Genomic DNA, 10,145 nt, shown 5'->3' with positions numbered 1-10,145 from the left:
GTGTATAGTTCTGTATTACATCATCTATAAATCCCATTGTGTGTTCACCATCCAGACTCAGTTCTCCTTCCATCACCATATATTTGATCCCCCTTAGCTTCATCTCTCACCCCCCAGCCCCCTAATACTCACATTTTCTTGAGAAATACTTTTTAGACACACACTATGTTGCAGCTTAGAGTTTTATTATGGTTGGCTGGTGTTTTTTTTTTTTAGCGTCTGTGTCTTTTCCATCCCTGACATATGTATATCCTGAGACTGCAATGTAGTCTCAAGCCTCCCTGAGCCTTTAAAAAAACTTTTTAACTATCCCCCCCATATTTTATTGCGATATAATCAACATATAACTTTGTATTAGTTTCAGGTGTACAACATAATGACTATATATACATATATATGTATATATATACACACACACACACATATACATATATACATGTACATATGTATATGTATATATGTATACATATATGTATATATGTATATATATAAACACCTGAAACTAATACAATGTCACATAAATATATATATATATATATATTTATCACAATAGGTATAGTTAACATCACTCACGGCACATAACTACACATTTTTTTCTTATGATGAGAACTTTTAAGATCTACTCTCTTAGCAACTTTTTTTTGAAATGATTATCACAGTAAGTTTAGTTAACATCCATTATCTCATATAGCTACAAAAAGAAGAATAAGAAAAACTTTTTTTCCCTTGAGATGAGAACTCTTAGCATTTACTCTGTTAACACTTTCATATATACCACAGAGCAGTGTTAACTAATCCCTAGTGTTTATTTATCTTATAGCTGGAAGTTTGTTACCTTTTGACCACCTTCCCCCAATCCTCCTCTCCCCCTTGCCTCTGGTAACCGCAAATTGGATTGCTTTTTCTAAGAGTTAATTTTTTTTTTCCAGATTCCATATATAAGTGAGATCATAGTATTTGTCTTTTTCTGATTTATTTCACTTATCATAATGCCCTCGAGGTCCATCCATGTTGTCACAATGGCAGGATTCCTTCTTTCTTATATTCTAGTATATATATATATATATATATATATATATATATATATATATATATACACACACACATATACTGGAATATTATTGGATATAATAGTCATATATATATATATATATATATACATACACATATTATTGCAGGTATGTATATATGTATGCATATTCCCCCCCCACACACACATTTTGTTTATCCAGTCATCCGTTGATGGACACTGAGGTTATTTCCATGTCTTGGCTATTGCAAATAATGCTGCAGTGAGCATGGGGACACAGACATCTCTTTGAGACAGTGATTTCATTCCTTTTAGATAAATACCCAGAAGTGGATTTGCTGGATCATATGATAGTTCTATATTTTAACTTTTTGAGGAACCTCCACACTGCCTTCCATAGTGGCTGCACCAATTTGCAATCCCACCAACAGTGCACGAGGGTTCCCTTTTCTTCACATCCTCACCAACACTTATTATCTCTTGTCTTTCTGATAATAGCCATTCTAATGGGTGTGAGGTGATAGCTCACTGTAGTTTTGATGTGCATTTCCCTAATGATTTTTGATGTTGGGCACCTTTTCATGTACCTATTGGGACATTTGTATGTCTTCTTGGTAAAAATGTCTATTCAGTTCCTCTGCACATTTTCAATTCTGCCCATTGGATTGTTTGCTTTTTTTGCTATTGAGTTATATGAGTTCTTTTTGCACTTTGGATATTAACGCCTTATCAGATATATGATTTGCAAATATTTTCTCCCATTCTGTCGGTTGCCTTTTCATTTTGTTGATGGTTTCCTTTGCTGTGCAGAAGCTTTTTAGTTTAACATAGTCCCCTGTGTTTTCTTCTGGGAATTTTATGGTTTCAGGTCTTACGTTTAAATCTTTATCCATTTTGAGTTGATTTTTGTATATGGTGTAAGATACTGGCCCATTTCATTCTTTCGCATGTGACTGTTCAGTTTTCTCATCTACTGAGGAGACTAATGTTTCCCCATTGTAAATTCTTGGCTCCTTTGTTGTAAGTTAATTGACCTTCTATGCATGAGTTTATTTCTGGGCCCTCTATTCTGCTCCACTGATCGATGTATCTGTTTTTTTATGCCAGTACCATAGTGTTTTAATTACTGTAGTTTTGTAATATAGTTTGACATCAGGAAGTGTGATGTCTCCAAATAAGTTCTTTCTCAAGATTGCTTTGGCTATTTGAGTTCAGAGAGATTGGAGACTAAGAATGTCTCAGTTTGTGTCATGGCCATACCATGATCAAGATATTCTGGGTCTGTTACAAGAAAAAATGGAAGGCAAGTTGTTGATTAGATATCCTAAGGATGCTCCCAATGCAATGAGTACAAAAGCTAAATAATACATAACAACCATCATGTTAAGTAAGTTGCTGAGATGTCAGGAAAGGAAGGAACCTACAAAAGCCAAAAACAAAGTGAAAAGGAATTTGGGAGGGTGATTTAGCCTGAAAGAAACTGTCCAACCCTGGTGACTGAAAGATTCTACTTCGATTGCTTCATACAGTGTAAGAATATTATAAGTTTTCAAAAAAAGGGTGATTTGAAAATATGAGCAATGAATAAGAGACCATAAAAATGATCTACTAGACTTGAACAGAGCCAAACAGAAGGTCATGTCAGAGATCATCTGCCTAGATTTTGTTCCTGAAAGACATAATAAGGACAACCTTAAGCCATCATTTTGATGTGTCACTGGTCATCGCTGGGATCTCTAAACCGAGGCTTTGGGCCTATGATGAAACTGCCTTTCTGTGTTCCTGCTTTGCTTATTTACTCATTCTACCCAAATGACACACACCATCTATACCCTATGGAAGTCCAGTGTAGTAAGAACTGTGCTTCACAATCAGATCACGATAATGCTGGGCGACAAGGGCTGTAGGGAAGAGTGAAAGGGGGTAAGAGGTGTTCAGGAAGAAACTCCTAAGTCTGGTTGGGAAAGCAGGGGCAGTTTCAAGTTGTGGCCTGAAGGCAGATAGTGGAGGTCGGGTATCTTGGGCAGTGGAAAGGGCACGTGCAATAGCATGGAGCGTAGGAAGGAGCACGGTGTATTTGGAGAATTTCCAGAAGTTCAGTGTCACTGACTCTTTGGGGAAGTGTGTGTAGAAGAGGAAGGAGAAGATACAGGCATAGCCAACAGGGACCAGGCCCAAACACCTTGTCTGCCATGCTTAAGAACTGAGATGTTACCCTGCGGAGTGTGGGAGGGGCATTCCAGGATTTAAATTTGGGCAGTGCCATGACTGAGGCCGAAGGAACGGGCACTCATAATGTTGTAGCCGCTATCCAGACCAGAAGTGATGAAGGCCTACACTGAGGCAGGGGGATGAATACTTTGGAGGTTAAATCCCAGGACTAAAGAAGTCCTATAAAAGAGAGCGGCAAGATAAGGAGAACTCCGTGGTGTCTGGCTTGGGTGACTAAGTGTCGATTAAAGCATGAATGAAGTTTGATTTATGAAAATGAAAGATAATGTGCATTAGAAGAACATAATTTTGAAACAATAGGAGGCTGGGTACAAAATATCCCAAAGAAGGGAAAATTGGCCTAAATTTGTCAGTTGAGTATAAAGAAGTGTTATTGGACAAAAGTTGAAAGGTCTGGCTTTCAGAACGTCTCAGGGCTGTAAAATAAGGCAAAGAGAGAAGAAAGAGGATTATCTTATTTTCTTGGTGTCATTAACTGCAGCTGGGATGGAAGCCCAGGATCCTATTTTAGCTGTTTTAGTCTCCTCTAGAGACAGAATTTTTACTTCTTACTTCTCCATGAGACCAGGAAAAGTTTTTGGTATTTTACAGAGAGTGGTTATTTCTCTAAAGGAAGAACAAAATCTGACTTTATCCTGCCAGGCTTATAAATGCTTTAGTTAAAACATTTGATTTAGCAATCAAATATATGTAGATTAGTCTTCCCTACACTTGACCATGCCATTACCCATCCATTGTTCTAGGTGGCTTTGCTTCCTGCTAAGCCGGGACTGTCCCCAGAACACACACGCTCAAATATGTGGTTTTCTAAAGAGAAGGTGGGAATAAAAGAGTATCTGATTATTGCTGGGCTTATTTACTTGCTATTCTCCCTCCTTCTCTGTGCCTGGCCTGAGACATGAACCATGAAGTCATATCTTTACCCTCTCTGCCTCTGCTACTGCTCATGCTTGCAAGCCTGACTGACTTATACCTCCTGACTTCTCCTCTCAACTTCTCCTCATCGTGTCCTAGACACCTTCCAGATGCATTTTTTTTTTGTAGCTTGAGTAAATCCAAAGGCTCCAGCATTGCCCAATCTCAGTATGCTGTCACATTCAAAGAATCAATCAATTGGAAGTAATTAAAATTGATTTGAACCTTTACTTATGGCTCTCAAAGAACATTAAAGGAGATCCAATTCAAAATGCATTCTCTGTCTCTATCCTCCTGCCTCCACAGATGCTTCCATGGATAGTTCCCTGCCCTCACTTATTACTTGTTCCTGCATAATAGGGTTGGGGTGGGAGGGAGGGAAGGAACATGCCAGAAGTTGCTCAGTGGGCTGGGGTTTTGGTTACAGTGTCCTTGAATGTTTAGCACTTTACTGTTATTATTTATATGCTTGTCTCTATCACCTAGATCAGAAGTCCTCCAAAGAAGTATCCTAGCCCACTAATGTTTTGGAATCAGACTTGAGAAAGGGCTTGGATTATATCTATTGCTCAGGGGACTGTGCTTAACTCTCAGTCTATGCCCAAGCTGGAGTGAGTGACCATAAAAGTCTGGCTGTATTGAGACAGTAAAATCCTAGACAGTAAAATGTAAAAGGGTAGGGACAGCCACTGTACTCATTTGTATTCATTAGCTGTAGAAGGAATGAATAAAAGCACTTTCATCATGTAGATTGGGATTTATTTCAATGTCTTAAACTCCAGTGGTTGGAATACAAGTCTTAATCACAAGTTAGTTGCTTTCAAGTTGAAATTATTAACACAAATTTTATAGAGGAAGGGAGGAAACAAAAAGGCAAAGACCAATTCTTAACTTATCTGATGAATGCAGATTTTGGGGACTTCTCATTTTTTTTCCTCCAGGAAAATAATGAGTTTCACATTATCAGTCCAGGTCTCATCACACAGGATTTACTTCAAACCCAGCATGATATTTGCTGCTAGAGTTTTCATATAACTCTGTATTGATTCTGTACTAAAGGATATAGAAAACTGGTTTTAGGCAAATAGTGAATGTGTGCTGGACTGTGTTTCTTTTTTTAACTTTGTCTTGTCATATAGTATTGCCAAACCTCTTATGCTTATGTGCTTATATGATTTTGTTGTCCTGGGTAGCATTCTATCTGATTTACCAAACCTGTAAAGCTGTCTCTTTGGTTTGGGGGAAGACAGAGGATATAGTTTGAGTGCCAGAAGACAAAAAAATCTGTTTCTGTTAATATACTTATCAAGTCAGCAAATCACCAGCAAATCATACATATACATATATATATATATATATATATATATATATATATATATATATATATATAAACATAAACATATACATATACATATACATATATATGAGATATTGATTCACTGAAATTCCAGCCCATTTCCCCTAAGATTCATAATCATACATCCAAGTGTCTAAAAATCACCTCAAATATATCTACAACAGATTCTTACTTTATTCCCTTTCCAGTAGCTGCTATTTATTAAGAATGAACAGACTGGAAAAGGGTAAACTGGAAAGGGAATAAAGGGTGAAAGCTACGAGTCACCCTTTTTTCTTCTCCGTTTACCACCATCTACATTTACTCCATCAGCAAATCCTATGGGGTCTACCTCCAAAATACCTCTCAAATTTGTCCATGTTCCTCTATGTCCAAAACTACCATTATAGTCCATTCTATATCATCTTTCTTTCCAGACCTCCATAATAGACCTGCCTAACTGGTCTTCTTGATTTTATTTCCACCCTCCACCCCACCTTTGATATAATCCATTTTTCCACACAGAAAAATGGTCGTTTATCTTTCAATCATTACACTCCTTTTCTTAAAATCCCTTTTATTGTAGCTTGAATAGCCCCGTGTTCTGGCTTCTGCCCATCACTATTGGACAATTATAGTTCAATGTGATAAATATATTCTTGCTAGGTATAAATAATATAAATAACCAGGATTTGATCAATTGCTTATTATTTAAAAAAATATCATCTCAGGTGGCTGGATGGCTCAGTTGTTTGGAGCGCGAGCTCTTAACAAGGTTGCCAGTTTAATTCCTACATGGGATGGTGGGCTGCACCCCCTGCAACTAAAGATTGAAAACGGCTTGGAGCTTTCAATCTTTAAAGGTTGGACTTGGAGCTGAGCTGCTCCCTCCACAACTAGATTGAAGGACAACGACTTGGAGCTGATGGGCCCTGGAGAAACGCACTGTTCCCCAATATTCCCCAATAAAAAAAAAATTTCTTTTTAATACTGTTGCAACATAAGTGATTTCTGAAATGATTTAGTATGTAATCCGAAATAATGCTAACAACATAAATAAAAGCTAAAAATTAAATGCTAGCCCAAAATGACAATCTATGTAGTGTGTGTGTGTGTGTGTGTGTGTGTGTGTGTGTATGTGTGTGTTTGTGTAGGTAGTGCTGAGGGAAACATAAAATCTAATTTCATTATATATCTGAAATTTTATAAAAAGCTCAGAGACTGCCCTCTTTAAAATAGCATAAGGATTATTATAATATGGATGATATACAACTCATTTTTTAAAGAGCATAGCTTATTTAAATGTCTCTTTGTAAGCATGATGTTTGTATAACTAGGGTGTTAAATACATCTCCGTAAAACGTCTTGGAATGTCCCTGAAAATGGAGATATCACATTCCAAATTAAGATGGCTAATTGAACAAAGGTATCAAATTTCACTCCTTCTCAAATGCAACTAAAACTACTAAGGGATTTTAAAAAGGTATTTAAAACATGAATTCATAAGGACAGTCAGAACGGAAAGAGACAACATACACAAAATTTTGGAAGCTGGAAAAGAGATGGATACATGGTAAGCAACTTAGCAGAGTACAGAGCTGAATACTAAGTCAATAAGGGCAAAACCCGAGAAACAATCCATTTTATCTGCAGAATATTCAAAGACTTGGAAACTAGCAGTACCAAATACTTCTGGAATAGAGGTGAGAGGAAATGGTAAATAATATTGATTTGATGAAAATTGTATGAAAAGGGTATATCTAAACACACCCAACATCATATATTTCTGGGCAACTGATTCTACTCCACCCATGATAATTCAGGACTGGAGAGAGTAAAATGCAGGGTATTTAGCCTGGGGAACATAGGCAAAGTGAAGAGCATTGAAACAGTAACAAAAATAGGTTAGTTAAGTAATCTTATATTGTATACTGAGACTGTATACTGAGATTCCCAACTTCCCTCACTCACTTCCCAGAACGTTAGTAGATAGAATTTTACCCTCCAAAAGAAGATAAAAGACTTATACTTAGGAAAACTTATGAGCCCAAGAAAAAAATATCTAAAACCACTGTATATCAGAGTTTCTCAACCAACAACCTACCTGATCACTCTACCAGAGAAGGTTAAACTCTATGAGTCAACCCATTTGTTCAGAACTTTCAATTTTTTAAACTCTTAATGAAAGACATAAAAATAAGTCAACAAAAAAGAAAATAAAGGCAACTTTTTGTAGGTAGAGCTATGTAGTTAAAACAACAACAATAACAAAACCCAAAAACTACAGAAGACTCAGATGAATATATCAGGTGCATAAATTGAGAGTCAATCATGAAAAACGTCAACAATCCCCAAACTGATCTATAGATTCAGTGTAATCCCAATCAAAACCCATATAGGATTTTTTGAGGGTAGAAACTGACAAGCTCATTCTAAAATATATATGGAAATGCAAAGGACCCAAAATAACAAAGATATCCCTGAAGAAGGAGAATAAGACTTGAGATATTATATTTCTAGATATCAAGACTTATTCCAAAGATGCAGTAAATATGACAATGTGATATTAAACAAGATCAATAAAGAGACCAATGGAACAGAATAAGGAGCTGAATAAAAACTGAGCTACAGACAAACACAGAAAGTTATTCTACATGTAGTGTCATTCCAACGCAGTGAGGAAAGAAGTGCCTTTCCCCCAAATTTCAGATATATAATTGATAACCATATGGAAAAATAATCAATTTAGACCTCTCCAATGTACAACATATCTATTCCAGGAGTGTCTTTCTTTGGTATGGCAGAGTAAGCTCCTAATAAACCAAACCTCACAGAAATATTAGCAATGTCATTGATGTCACCATGATGAGCTAAGAAGAAATCTAGAGCTACTCATGCCAATGAGTTTGAAAATGATCTATGTAGTCCATCTAAGGAAGAAGTGGTATCATTAATAACTCTACCAGAGTTACTGATAAGTTTCTTTCAGTCTTTTCTATGTGTAAGATTCTCACCATTGGGAACACCGCTCTGATTATATAAACATGGAGTCGGGAATTCTGAATAATCAAGGGTAGACGAACTTTAGAGGTCATGTCTACGTTGTAATTTCCAGACTTGGTTATTTATAGAATTAGATTTCAGAACATTATTCCTAAAACACATGGGATGTTAGTCTGAGGCAAACTGAACCAGACGTCTGGCTGTAAAGGAAGTAGCAGCTGGTAGGGGCACAAGAAAAAAAGAGTCATTCAAAACATGAGATCAGAACCAAGGCCTTCCATTAGCTTGGTTACATATTTGGATCTCTATTAGTCTCCTCTAAGTGACAACTTTTTGGCCCATTATCTAATAAAGGCTATTAAATTCAGATTTAAAATGATCTCTAATTGACCAATTGTAATACAGATTTTCCTCACTATCCTATGAAACCTTTCATAAGCCAAAATGGCATCGAGCGAAGATGCAATTACCATTAATTTATATGGAAAAAATTTTGAGCATTCCCAGGTCCAAAAAATAACCAACCAAAACAAATCAGCCCAAATGACACATAAAACCTAAAATAACACTAACATAGTAAAAGCAGGAATGATATGATAAATACATAGCCTGTATAAAGTAGAAATAACGTATGTATAGTTTCACTTATTAAAAAGACTGATTTCTCCTTGAGCATAAGAAAACAGCACCACGCTTTGCACACCCATTAAGCCACTCAAGCAATAGACTTTCCACTTCATGCATTACTGGACGCCATGTTGCTACTTGCAGAACCAACAGTGACTTCAGCGCTTTCACGATTCTTTCTCTGCATGTAAATAGTACAAATTGTGGAAGTTCAATGCACACACAATGTCTTTCTTCACCGTGATAGACCCTTAATTAGGCCCAGTTTTATGCCAAGCATAACACCCTTAACAAACTCCCTTAGACTTTCCGATACCTTAAGACCCATCTTGCTAACAGAGGCACAAAATAAACTGAGATAAGGTACAGATGCTCACAGACGCCGTTCAAAGCTCTGGAGTCTGCAGTTCCCGGGAAGGAGCTGGGCGGGGCCACTCTTCCTGCGCTGGGTGACGCTGTCTCCATGAGGGCTGGTTGCGGCAAAACAAACACTGAGCTCTATTTTCACTTTTCACCTTTTTTGTAAAAGGGAAAATCCTTCTCGGATTTCTTTTGGTTAATGAAAACAGGTAGTACTACTAATGTAGTTCTTTCGTAAAAGCAAAGTAATGTAATGTGAGCTTGAAAAGCAGAGGATACCTATAATTAGTTCTTTTTTCAAAGAGGAGGGGAACAATCAAACTCACAGGTTGATTTTTAAGGTCAGTTGTCCATGCAGGTGCAAGTGGAAATGCCATTGGCTCTAATTCCCTGTGGTCTGATTTGCTGAGACCAGAATTGCCCAGAGGCTTTTATCATGGAGTCTGGTGATGGATGCCATATTCAGCAGTTGGTTAGATTAAGAACAAATGCAGTGTGTGTTTCTCTCTCTTTACTACCTTTGCTGTAAGGATGTCATGTGCCATATAATTTTGAACTTAAGTTGTATATATATTTCTTTTTTTTTTCTTTTTTTTTTTTTTTTTCTTTTTAAAGACTTTTTTTTGGGGGGGGAGAAGGGGA

The sequence above is a fragment of the Rhinolophus sinicus genome, linkage group LG10 (assembly GCF_036562045.2).
Source record: "Rhinolophus sinicus isolate RSC01 linkage group LG10, ASM3656204v1, whole genome shotgun sequence".
In the NCBI taxonomy this organism is placed as follows: domain Eukaryota; kingdom Metazoa; phylum Chordata; class Mammalia; order Chiroptera; family Rhinolophidae; genus Rhinolophus; species Rhinolophus sinicus.
Note: the sequence above shows the minus strand (reverse complement) of the source record.